A 12,783-nucleotide genomic window follows, 5' to 3' on the forward strand; every position below is an offset into this window, starting at 1 on the left:
AGTTTAATACGCAAGAAAGAAGAAAGAAGCTCCCCTGTACAGAGACAGAGGGTGGGGGGATCCAAAGCTGAGAGAGGAAACCCTGAGTGCCACAGAAATAAGCCAGTTATATGAGGAGGCTAGAGAAGGCAGTATCTGATTTGCATAGGGCCCAGGGGATTGGTTTGACCAGGCATGTCATTCATGTAACCCCTGAAAAACCTGGCCCTTTCACCCTAGCATTTTAATATGCAAATGCAGGGCGCCATGATGTTCTACACAGGTGGGACTATGTGGGGGCGGCCATATTGCCAGGCAAACATGGGGACAAGGAAAAGATGGCGGGAATCCCCATGTTTGGGTGGACCCAGTTTCCAACGGTCTGCATTTGCATATCAAAGGTTGCCAGCCTGACTCTAAGAGCCGGGGCTTTCCTGCTAGACAAGAAACGTTTTTTGGAGCTGCTTTTAAAACAGAAACGAAAACTTCCCAAGGACCCCTTTTCCTCTTTATCTGCCTCAAATAATTTTTTAATAATTCCTATAACATAAGGAAATGAATTCTGCTAAACAGAAGGGCCTTTGGTCTTTGGGGCACTACAGTGGGTACATGATGGCATGTGGAACACCACGCAATGGAGGGAGACGCAGGGCACTCCTGGGAAAATCCAGGAGGGATGAGGGAAGAGGAAAGACAGTGAGGGAAAGGAGGATAAAGAACACACTTTTAAAAAATCGTTCATTATTATCTGAAATTCCAACATAACTGAACGTCCTGTATTTGATCCCTAGTCATGAGAGTGAAAAACTAAATAGAGACTGAGTTCCCCATACAAATAACTGAGAGTGATCAAGAGCTTATTCCTGGCAGGCCCCATTTGAGTGACCTCTAAGATCAATTCATTTAGATACTATGGAAGTGGAAGATACTATCTTTATCATTTTTGTCATTGAGGAAACTAAGGCACAGAGATGTCACACAACTTGCCCCAGGTCTGCCAGCAGGTAAGGGACAGAGCCAAGATTTGAACTGTAGCCCTGTGTCTCAGAGCCTGCCCTCAAAAGGTAAGTCTCTCACCTAAAGATCCATACGTAGATGTATGATGATCCATGTTGGTTGGCAAGACAGAAAAATCCATAAACCAAATAAATTGATTTGGTGGCAGGGGGAGATTGAATCAGAGGTGACCCTGAAAAATGTCTGTTTATCTGGGAGCTGAACACTGAAGGTGCAGTTCTCACCCACTGGAGTCCAGAGAGACCTTCCCTGGAGGACTGCAGCTCCCTCATCTGTCTTCCCCTGAGAACCCAGCCCAGACCCATGCATGTAGTAGGTGATCATTGAGGTGAGCAAGGCCTGCAGGAGGCTGTCCCTAAGATGGAGGGGGACAAAAAACTTATTAGGGGGACGAAAGGGAGGGCAGGAAGCAGAAGTGGGCCAGGGAAGCCATTGGCCATCCAGAGTTGACATTTGTCCCCACATGGGGAACTTGGGGGATGAATTGCCTGTTGGAAGAGCCCATGTTGGGTGGAAATGGCCAGGCCCGGAGCCCTTCATGGTGGGGAACCCTGAGAACACACTACATAAGGAAGGAGCAGGGCTGGAGGCCATCAGCAGCTTAGGCCTCACAAGCATTTCACATGTTTAATTGATCACACAGAACTCTTGCACCAAGACAATCGTTTGCTCCTAGAGGGAGCCTTTCCTTCGTTTGGAAACAATCCTTTCCCAACCCCAACAAGGCAACCTGCATCCGGCGGTGCTCAATCAATAGAAGCTGGGCAGCCCGGGTGCAGGGGCAGTGTGCCCAAAGCATTGAAATGCGGTGATTTGGGCCATGGGTCATGCTGGGTGTCCTGAGCAAGGGTAATTTCATCTACCCAGTGACGCAGGTAGCAACTCTCTGGGTCTGGTGGCACAGGAGGTAAAGGAATTTACCAAGCCAGTTGTAGGTAAAGAAAGGCAGATTTATTAGAGAAGGTATGAAAATACGTTGCAAGGTCGCAATTGCAATGAGCAGAGAAGGGGCTGTCTGCAAAGAGGCAGTGGCTGGAGGGAAGTTTCATAGAGTCACGTTGAAGAGGGCTACATGCAGAACAAGCAGAACGAGGTTGTTGTGCCCGGTTGTTTGTGATTAGCTGTCTCTCAGAACAATTGATGACTTTTCTCCCCACTTGGGGCCCTCCCCAACCTGGGGCCTCTTCCTCATTGTTGCTTATTTATCAGGACTCCACCAGGGACAGAGTCACCCTACAAGTCCTAACTCGAGTGTGGGTTCCTCTTAGAACACAGCCCCTCCAGCTCCCTTGGAAATCCCCAAGTCTTCCCAAATGATGCAGGACTTTTCTTCTTGGTCACTTTGCAAGCCGGGGACCCCAATCAGTGATGCCTTGCCCAGGTCTCACTCGGCCACGCTATCGCGTATAACTTGTATAACTTGTACCCATGTTCAGCGGTTCCTGAGCTCTTGCACCTCGCCCAAGAAGAATGAAAATATACTGGACATTGGAGGGTGAGGAGGGCTGAGAATAATTTTATTGAGTGATGAAAATGGCTTTCCATGGAAAGGGGATTCAGGGGTGGGAGGTGGGGTGTAGGGGGAGGTTTTGCCATGTGGCTCGGTCTGGGGCCCTTTATGGATTCAAAATGAGGAGTGTATGCTGATTGGTTTGTGAGTATGCAAAAAAGGTTAAAGTGACAACACCACTCAAAGCTGTGCACAATGGTGTAAGAAAACCAATTAGGAAAGGGTAGGGAGGTATATGTAAAATAGGTGAAGGGTGAGGACTAATCAGAGGTAAGCATGCCAAACAGAAAGACAAGTTCTCAATCCAGTCCAGTCTGATGATTTAACTTGTAGCTTGGCTTTCAGGCTTTAAATTGTCTTTGGCTTGGAGGTGGGGTTTCACGGAGGACCTGCCCCATCTGCATAGGCATTTGTCCACCTCCTGCTTCTATCACAGAGCATGTCTCAGCCTCTCTGTCCTGCCACTCAACTTTGTTCCCCTGCCTTTATTACCCATCTTGTAATTCCTGGCTCACAGCTTTGTGTTCCAACTAGACTGAGAGCTCCCTGAGCCCAGCTACTGCCAGGCTCACTTCAGGCTTCAATGCCCAGCTCGGACGCAGTGCATCTGCTAGTGTGTGTGTGTGTGTGTGTGTGTGTGTGTGTGTTAAAAGTGTTTCTTGCTGGCTGGTTCTGGAAATTTGTCATTCTCTGTCCTCTATCTTCCTGTTAAAAACTTCAGCTGAATTAAATTTAAAGGAGTTTAATTGAGCAATAAACAATTCGTGAATTGGGCAGCCCCCAGAATCACAGCAGATTCAGAAAGACTCCAGGGGTGCCTCATGGGCAGAACAAATTTATAGACAAAAAAAAAAAGTGACATACAGAAATCAGAACTGAGGTACAGAAACAGCTGGATTGGTTACAGATTGGTGATTGCCTTATTTGAACACAGTTTGAACGCTCAGCAGCGTATGAGTTGTTGAAGTTTAACTGCTGGGATTGGCCAAAACTCAGTGATTGTTACAGACGCATACTCCTAAGTTAGGTTTTCAATCCTGTCTACCTATTAAGTTAGGTTGTAGTTCTTCCACAAGGACTCAAATATGGAAGTACAGAGTCCTTCTCAGGCCATATTTAGTTTGCTTTGACATCCCCATTGAGATGACTCAACTATTCGGCTAAGGGCTGTAGACAGTGAAGAAATGTGACTAATTGCTGGATACTGTAGTATACTGAGTGTGCAAGAGCATTATATCTAAAAAACAATGTACATACTGCAATTTAAAATGCTTTGCTGCTAAAAGAAAATAATGCTAACAGTCATGTGAACCTTCAAGTTGTCATCTTTTTGCTGCTGGGGGTTCTTGCCATGATGTTGATAGCTGCCAACTGAGCAGAGTGGTGGTTGTTGAAGGCTGGGGTTGTGTTGAAGGCTGTGGCAATTTTGTGATTGGCCACCAATGGAGTTTGCTGCATCAATGGACTCATCCTTTCATGAAATTTTTATTGGTAGCATGCAATGTTATTTGATAGCATTTCTTTCCAAATTGAAGTTAATCTTCTTAAACCCTGCTGCTGCTTTGTCAACTAAGTTGATTTAATATTCTTCATCCTTTGTTGTTATTTCAACATGTTCACAGCATCTTTACCAGGAGTAGATTCCATCTCAAGAAACCACTTTCTTTGCTCATCCATAAGAAGCAGCTCCTCACCTGTTCAAGTTTTATCATGAGATTGCAGCAATTCAGTCACATCTTCAGGCCGTACTTCTAATTCTAGTTTTCTTTCTATTTCCACTACATCTGCAGTTCCTTCCTCCCCTGAAGCCTTGAATCCCTCAAAGTCATCCATAAGAGTTGGAATTGACATCTTCCAAACCCTGTTAGTGTTGATGTTTTGACCTCCTTCCATGAATCGCAAATGTTCTGAATGATATCTAGAGTGGTGAATCCTTTCTAGAAAGTTTTCAATTTACTTGGCTCAGATCCATCAGAAGAATCACTGTCTATGACAGCTATAGCCTTAGGAAATGTGTTTCTTAAATAACAAGTCTTGAAAGTAGGAATTTCTCCTTGATCCAAGGGCTGCATAATAAATGTTATGTTTGCAGACATGAAAACAACATTAATCTTGTGTATCTTCATCAGAGCTCTTGGGTGACCAGGTACATTGGCAATAAGCAGTAATATATTGAAAGAAATATATTTTCTGAGCATTATATCTCAACAGTGAACTTAAAATATTCCTAAACCATGCTGTAAACAGATGTGCTGTCAGCCTTTACCGATCCATTTCCAAAACACAGGCAGAGTAGATTTAGCATAATTTTTGTATTAGTCTGTTTTCATGCTGCTGATAAAGACATACCCAAGTCTGGGCAATTTACAAAAGAAAGAGGTTTAATTGGACTTGCAGTTCCACGTGGCTGGGGAAGCCTCACAATCATGGTGGAGGGCAAGGAGGAGCAAGTCCCATCTTACACGGATGGCAGCAGGCAAAGAGAGAATGAGGAAGGCGCAAAAGCAGAAACCCCTGATAAAACCATCAGATCTTGTGAGACTTATTCACTACCAAGAGAACAGTATGGGGGAAACTGCCCCTATGATTCGATTATCTCCCACTAGGTCCCTCCCACAACACATGGGAATTATGGGAGTATAATTCAAGATGAGATTTGGGTGGGGACACAGAGCCAAACTGTATCTTTTTTTTTTTTTTTTTTTTTGAGATGGAGTCTCACTCTGTCACCCAGTGCCACGATCTCGGCTCACTGCAAGCTCCACCTCCTGGGTTCACCCCATTCTCCTGCCTCAGCCTCCCGAGTAGCTGGGACTACAGGTGCCCACCACCACGCCCAGCTAATGTTTTGTATTTTTAATAGAGACGGGGTTTCACCGTGTTAGCCAGGATGGTCTCGATCTCCTGAACTCATGATCCACCTGCCTCGGCCTCCCAAAGTGCTGGGATGACAGGCGTGAGCCAACGCGCCTGGCCAACTGTATCAATTCTTAAGGGCCTTAGGGTTCTTTGGAATTGTAAATGAGCATTGGTTTCAATTTAAAGTTACCAGTGGCATTAGCCCCTAACGAGAGATTCTGCCTGTCCTTTGAAGCATTGCAGCTTCAAATAAAAGGCATCTTCTTCCGATAAAAAGGCTATTTTATCTACATTGAGTATCTGTGTTTAGTGCAGCCACCTTCACTAATCATCCTAGCTGGATCTTCTGGATAACTTTGTGTAGCTTCTCCATCAGCACTTGCTGCTTCACCTTGTTCTTTTATGTTACAGAGATGGTTTCTTTCCTTAAACCTCATGAACTAATCTCTGCTAGCTTCCAACTTTTCTTCTGCAGCTTCCTCACCTCTCTCAGTCTTCAGGGAATTGAGGAGCATTACAGCCTTACTCTGGATGAAGCTTTGGCTTAAGGGAATGTTGTGGCTGGCTTGGTCTTCTATCCAAACCACTAAAATTTCTCCATATCAGCAATAAGACTGTTTTCTTTTCTCATTCATGAGTTCACTGAAGTAGTATTTTTAAGTTCCTGCAAGAACTTTTCTTTTGCATTCATAACTTGACTATTTTCCCAAGAGGCCAAGTTTTCAGGCTATCTAGGCTTTCAGTGAAGCTTAATCATTTCTAGCTTTTGATTTAAAGTAAGAGATGTGTGCAACTCTTCCTTTTAATTGAAAGCTTAGAGGCCATTGTAGGGTTATTAATTGGCCTAATTTATGTATTGTTGGGTCTCTGGGACTAGGGAGGCTAGATTAGGTGTCTAGTTAGGGCCTGCTTCCTCATAGATGAAGTCTTCTCACTGTAGGGTGAGAGATAAGAGAACGCCCATCGGTGGAGCAGTCAGAGCACACAGAACATTTCTTGATTAAGTTTACTGTCTTCTATGACAGATCATGGCATCCCAAAACAATTGCAGTAATAACATCACAGATCTCAGACCACCATGACAGAGACAATAATCATGAAAAAGTTTGAAATATTGCAAGAATTACCAAAAGGTGACACAGAGATGAAACTGCCCCCATAAACTTTATGAAATTAACCAGGGAAGAAGGAAGGGGGAGAAACAAAAGTCACCCACGCTTGCAGCACATTTGGCCTCCATCATGAGGTTGGCCTGCTCTCCAGCCTGCGTCCTCACAGCTGTTTGGTGCCTATTGTGCTGAAATCACATAGACCCTGTTACGAGATCACGGTTCCCCTTAACTGCTCCGTAGATAACAACGTGAACATTATAAAATGTTTAGTTTTCCCTGTGAGATAGTCCTTCAGGTCCCATACACTGATGAAACTACTGACCCAGCTGGTCTGAAGGACCCCACAATGGGCTGACTCACCAAAGAATGCAGTTTCCATATCGTGATGATTTCATCCCCCCTTCCCCCGACCAATCAACAACCCCAATTTTCCAATTCTGGAGGGAGTCTCTCACCCTCTATAATCCCCTTAAAAACCCCAGACCAAAGCTCCTTGGTGAGATAAACGGGAGGGTCTCCTCCCATCTCGTCACTCAGCACTCTGCAATCATTAAACTTTCTCTGCTGCAAACCCTGCTGTCACTATGTAATGGGTCTGTTACTGCACGGTGGGCATATGAACCCATTGGTCCTATAACAGAGGCATGAAGTGAGCACATGCTGTTGGAAAAATGGTGATGGTAGACTTGCCAAAAGCACGGCTGCCACAAACATTCAATTTGTATAAAACACGGTATCTGCAAAGCACAATAAAACAAAGTGCAATAAGATGAGGTGTGGCTGTATTTTCAAATTAAAATGAGATGTAGTTCTTTTACTCACCACATTGGTAAATATTACCGGGAAAATAACTGATAATATCCAGAGTGGGAAGTGTGTGGGGGTACAGGTCAAGTAGGAAGAAGGCGGAGGCCCAACCATGAGATCCTGCTCCTGGGATGTTTGCTGACTTGGACCAGAGCAGTTTGGGTGGCCTGGTGGGGGCAACATCCTGGGGAAGTGGGCTCAGGAAGAAATGGCTGGAAAGACACTGGACATGATGAGTGTGGACAACTCTTTATGGGGTTGCTGCTGTCAAGGGAAACAGAGAAAGGGGGGCCGCAGGGTTGTGAGCTCAGGAGATGCCCAGGCACTGCACTCCTGTGGGCATCTGTGAGGGGGTTGGGGCAGGTTTGCAAGGCGATTGGGAAAGATCCTGGGAGAGGGCACGGTGGGTGACACAGGGCAGAGTGGGGACTTGGGGGCCGTGATGTTCCTGAGCAACAGGGCCAGACTGCATCGGGTCTCTAGCCTTAGACAGGAGCCCCAGCCCAGAACCAGGCCCAGGCCCAGGCCCCAGTGGTGGGCAGAGGGGGTGGGGAGTGTGAGTGTGGGGTGGGTGGGGAGCTTCTCCCTGGTCCCCTGTTATGTCAGAGCAACAGGAAGCAGGTCACAGGGAGGGGCAGGATGGTATTTGAGGAGAATGGAGAAGGTCTGATGGAGGCCCCCAGGAGAACTGAAGGTGGTGGAGGGGTGGGGGGTGGCAGAGCCGGGGCCCCCTCGCCCTCTAGGTGGGGGGACCTCCAATCAGTTGTCACCTGCCTCTCTGGTTCCAGTGGCTTAATTATTTCATTTAAGGCTGATTCAGACCCTGAGCAACACCACAGAGCAATGCCGGTCCCCTTCCTGTGTGGTTCGTGCCCAGGAGAGCTCGGGTGGGAGAGGTGGCAGCCCACATGCAGAGGAGGAGCCTGGGAGAGCATGGAGCCCCCTCCCAAACACGTCCACACAGCCTGTTCTGCCACTCCCCATCTGTGGCCAGGGCTGGCGCCTCACCTCCAGGGCCTCAGTTTCCCCATCTGTGAACTGGGCGTCGTGGCCTGGCCCTGCCCACCTCACAGTGAGGAGGAACTAAGATAGGTCATGTGGGGCAACTGTGTTAAATTGTGACAAAATAAGAGAAGATTGTCACCATTGTTACCACCACCATCATCAACGACATCAGTGTAGAACATGCTCCCCAGAAACCCCAGGTCAGACAGTAGTGCCTGGCAGGTGCCTGGCTGAGCAGGAGCTCCCGGGAGGGCGTCCGTCCTCCTCTGTCCTCTGTCTACTCCCACCCCGAGGCTGACCTGACACATCCCTCTCTACACCACCATCCCACACCAGGCAGAGGGGACACCGTAGCCCCTGCCCGTGGCCCCTGCACCCGACGTCACCGACTCGTTCACCCGGCGAATGAGGGTCACGTTGACGAGCCGCTGGGCATCCTGGGTGTCTGCCCACCTGCAGGTGATGTGGCTGGTATAGTCACTGTAGCAGCGCAGGGTCTGCAGCGGGACGGTTTCTGACAAGAGGGGCAGGAAGGGGTCACCTCTCTCCCCTGCAGAGTCCCTTATCACCACCACCCCCAGCTGATCTGGGGCAGAGGTGCCCTGGGTTGGGAAGGGAGTCTGCCAGGGTGAGCTTCTGCCTGTGGACCCTCCTCTCCTGACAGAAGCACCATGCAATCCCTGCAGGATGGAGACACGCAGCAGCGGCAGGCCCTGCCCCCCAGACCCCCAAGCATCCTGGGATGAGGCACAAACCCAGCCTTGAGATGAACCCCAAGCCAGGACGCTGCTGGAGCAACGGTCTGGAGGTGGAACCACTGAGGCGCAGCGAGTGTCTGCTGGGGAAGGAGGAGAAGGGAAACGGTCAGAGCAGCCACCCTGGAGCCTGGGGGCCTGGAGTGCCGTGCTGAGAAATATGGGCTGGGAAGCCAGACACACTCAGCTGGACTTTCCAGGACAGGATGAGCAGGAATGTGCAGGAGGAGGGAAGTGAAGGAAGCCCAGGGAAGGCCGGGGGAGAGACGAAGCAAGGGGAGCAGGAGGAGGGTGGGTGGGCAGGGTCCCGGGGGTATGGTGCGGGCCTCCTCCAGGGTGCAGCAGTGAGGAGGGGGCAGGGAAGGGGTGGGAGCCACAGAACTCACCTTCTTCCCCTGCCAGGCTAAGCCCCCAGCACAGGGCCAGCAGGGCCATGAGGAGCAGCTCCCAGGCCAGCACCATTTTCCTGGTCAGCTCTGGACAGGCAGGTGCGGGCACAGGTGGATGCTGGCCATGGGCTGGGGTGGGGTTTTCCATGCCCTGGAGTCCTGTGTTCCTGCCCAGCTGGGAGCCATGCCAAGCTGATCTCACCAGGTCTTGTTATTCCTCCATCCATGAATTGCCATCCTACCCCAGGTCCTGAGAAAGGAGATGTGGGCCAGGATAAGGCCCATCCACCCCTCTCGTCTCCCCAGGGATATGGCCGATGAGGAGGGAGAAGGCTATGTTGGGGGTACTGGGAGCCTGGTCCTGCGCCTTCTCCACCTAGTGTGGATCTCCTCCTCTGCCACTCTCACCCTTCCCTGCAGTGCTGGTGTAGATTCTGTGTGTTTGTATTAGGTGCTACTGGGTTGATGCCCAAGTGGGCTGCGTTAAGCTCTTCAAGTGATTTTGGCGGATAAGCTTTGTGGATCCACCCACCACAGATGGAGCCTGTCTCCTCCCAGGTCTTGAGGATGCACAGACACCCTTTGGGCCACCTCACTCAACACCAAACACTCCACCATCCTTCCTCACCTGCCCCAAGCTGTTACTGCCCATCCCTTCTTCTCTGCAGGAGCCTGAGGCATTTCTTAGTTTCTTGCCCTTTGTGATGTCACAAGAAAAGACAGAGGTCTTCTTTTCTTCTTTCTCAACACTTCTGAAACCATGAAACACTCAAGCCTCCACCCACTCACACACCCACATACACACCTACACATACCTGCACACACATGCTCAGACAACCCTGATGGGACCTGACCACCCTACGAGGGCGCTGACAAGACCTTGAGGATGCTGGGAATGAGCCAGGAAGGAGGACAGGATAGGAATGGAGTTCCTGAGGAGGCAGAGGGGCTTCTCGGTACAGAAAATGGTGAACTCTCAGTCTTCCTGCCCTGCCCATGCTCAGCTGAACAAAACCACACCAGCTGGTCTCACTTAAATTCTGGATTACCATCGGAGGCGGGGGTTGTGGGGAGGCTCTCAACGCTGCCAGAACCCCAAACGACACTTCCCAGTAGCAAGGAGGAACTCTGCCCTTCCCAAGAAGCTATTTCACACCTCTCCACTTCCGTCACACCTCTACTTCCCCTGCACCCCATTCCCATGCCCCACTTCCCCTGCACCCCATTCCCATCCCCCACTTCCCCTGCACCCCATTCCCATGCCCCACTTCCACCTTAAGGACTCACGTATACCCAGCCACTATACAAACACGCACACCCACAACCACATGCACAGACGCCAATGCAGGCACCCCTGACTTGCATCAAAGTCAACACCCAAATGGGCCAAATGGCTCCAAGTGGAGGAGGAGGGGCAAAAGAGAGTCATGGGCAGAGGGAGAAGAGGCTTCTGCTTCTGGCCATAATGGAGTAACTAGGACCAGGTATAGCCTTCTACTTTAGAAGTATAAAACTGGACAAACGATATTAAAAATCTGTTTTCAGCTGTTAGAAAAGAGGAGTCCTTCTATATGATCGCTCAGAGAGTGAAAACAAACACGGTAGGTCCTATGATCATCCTACCTTTCTTTTCTTTTTCTTTTTTTTTTTCTGAGATGGAGTTTCACTCTTGTTGTCCAGGCTGGAGTGCAGCGGTGTGATCTCGGCTCACTGCAACCTCCGCCTCCCGGGTTCAAGTGATTCTCCAGCCTCAGCTTCCCGAGTAACTGGAATTACAGGCACTCGCCACCACACCCAACTAATTTTGTATTTTTAGTTGAGACGGGGTTTCTTCATGTTGGTCAGGCTAGTCACGAACTCCTGACCTCAGGTGATCCTCCCACCTCGGCCTCCCAAAGTGCTGGAATTACAAGCATAAACCACCGTGCCTACCTTTCTACCTTTCTACCACTTTCTTGACTGTGATGTAGGTAAAAGAACTCCAACATGACCATGGCAGTCTTGCTGGGTTGGGCGATAGGGGTCTGAGTCTGAAGAGGCAAAAGAAGCTGGAATTTGGTGTAGAAAACAAGAGAAGAAAGAGCTGCACAGAGAAAGAGACCCAGCAAATCTACATAGAGATCCTCTTGCATGTACTGCTGAACACTAAACCATGCATGTGTGGGGTGAAGCTCCACTAGACTGTGTAAATAGTACACAGAGAGATGTATCTGAACAATTTCCAGAACTCACCAAGGGCTGGGAGATGTTCAAGTTCCAACAAGCCAGGATAGGAATTCTTACTGAACACCTCACACATTCAGTAGAGAACCAAGAAGAAAAACACCTAGTGCCAGCACTAAACCAGCCCAGGAGAGGGCCATTCTAAAACTGCTCTAGGCCAGCATGGTGGCTCATGCCTGTAATCCCAGCACTTGTGAGAGGTCAAGGCGGGTGGATCACTTGAGGTCAGGAGTTCGAGACCAGCCTGGCCAACGTGGTGAAACCCCATCTCTACTAAAAATACAAAAATTAGCCAGGCATGGTGGCAGGTGCCTCTAATCCCAGCTATTTGGGAGACTGAGGCAGGAGAATTGCATGAATCCAGGAGGTGGAGATTGCAGTAAGCAGAGATTGCACCACTGCACTCCAGCCTGGGCAACAAAGTAAGACTCCATCTCAATAATAATAATAATAATAATAATAATAATTATAATAATAATAAAAGTCCTCTAAGGAAGCTTAAAAACAAACCTTGAAAGATCAAACTGATTGATATGGTTTGGATTTTTGTCCCCATCCAAATCTCATGTTGAAATGTAATCCCCGATGTTGGGGGTGGGGCCCGGTGGAGGTGTTTGGATCATGGTTGGGGGATCCCTTGTGAATGGCTTGGGCCATCCCCTTGGGGATGAGTGAGCTCTCACTCTGAGTTCACAGGAGATCTGGTCATTTAAAAGTGTGTGGTACCTACCCCTACGCTGATGTCTCTCTCTCTCTCTCTCTCTCTCGTTCCTGCTTTCACTGTGATGTGCCTGCTCTCCCTTCACCTTCTGCCACAATTGGAAGCTTCCTGAGGCCTCCCCAAAAGCTGAGCAGATGCCAGCACCATGCTTCCTGTACAGCCTGCAGAACTGTAAGCCAATTAAACCTCTTTTCTTTATAAATTACCTGGTCCTGGGTGTTTCTTTATAACAGCGTGAAAATGACCTAACACAGAAAATTGGCACTGAGAGTGGGATATTTTCCATATTAGGTCATTCTCATATTGCTGTAAATCAATAAATGCCTTAGACTGGGTAATTTATAAAGAAAGGAGGTTTAATTAGCTTACAGCTCTGCAGACTGTACAGGAAGCATGGCACCAGCAT

The 12,783-nt window shown here is 48.7% G+C and overlaps 1 long non-coding RNA gene across 1 annotated transcript; it reads left to right on the forward strand.

Moving 5' to 3' along the window:
- The first annotated feature begins 8,487 nt into the window (after positions 1-8,487).
- On the forward strand, positions 8,488-12,576 carry LOC134809713 (uncharacterized). The gene is made up of 4 exons (XR_010156087.1): positions 8,488-8,748; positions 8,976-9,532; positions 10,979-11,034; positions 12,482-12,576. It is a non-coding gene; the product is annotated as an uncharacterized LOC134809713 (long non-coding RNA).
- Positions 12,577-12,783: the final 207 nt, after the last annotated feature.

Source organism: Pan troglodytes, chromosome 23, assembly GCF_028858775.2.
Source record: "Pan troglodytes isolate AG18354 chromosome 23, NHGRI_mPanTro3-v2.0_pri, whole genome shotgun sequence".
In the NCBI taxonomy this organism is placed as follows: domain Eukaryota; kingdom Metazoa; phylum Chordata; class Mammalia; order Primates; family Hominidae; genus Pan; species Pan troglodytes.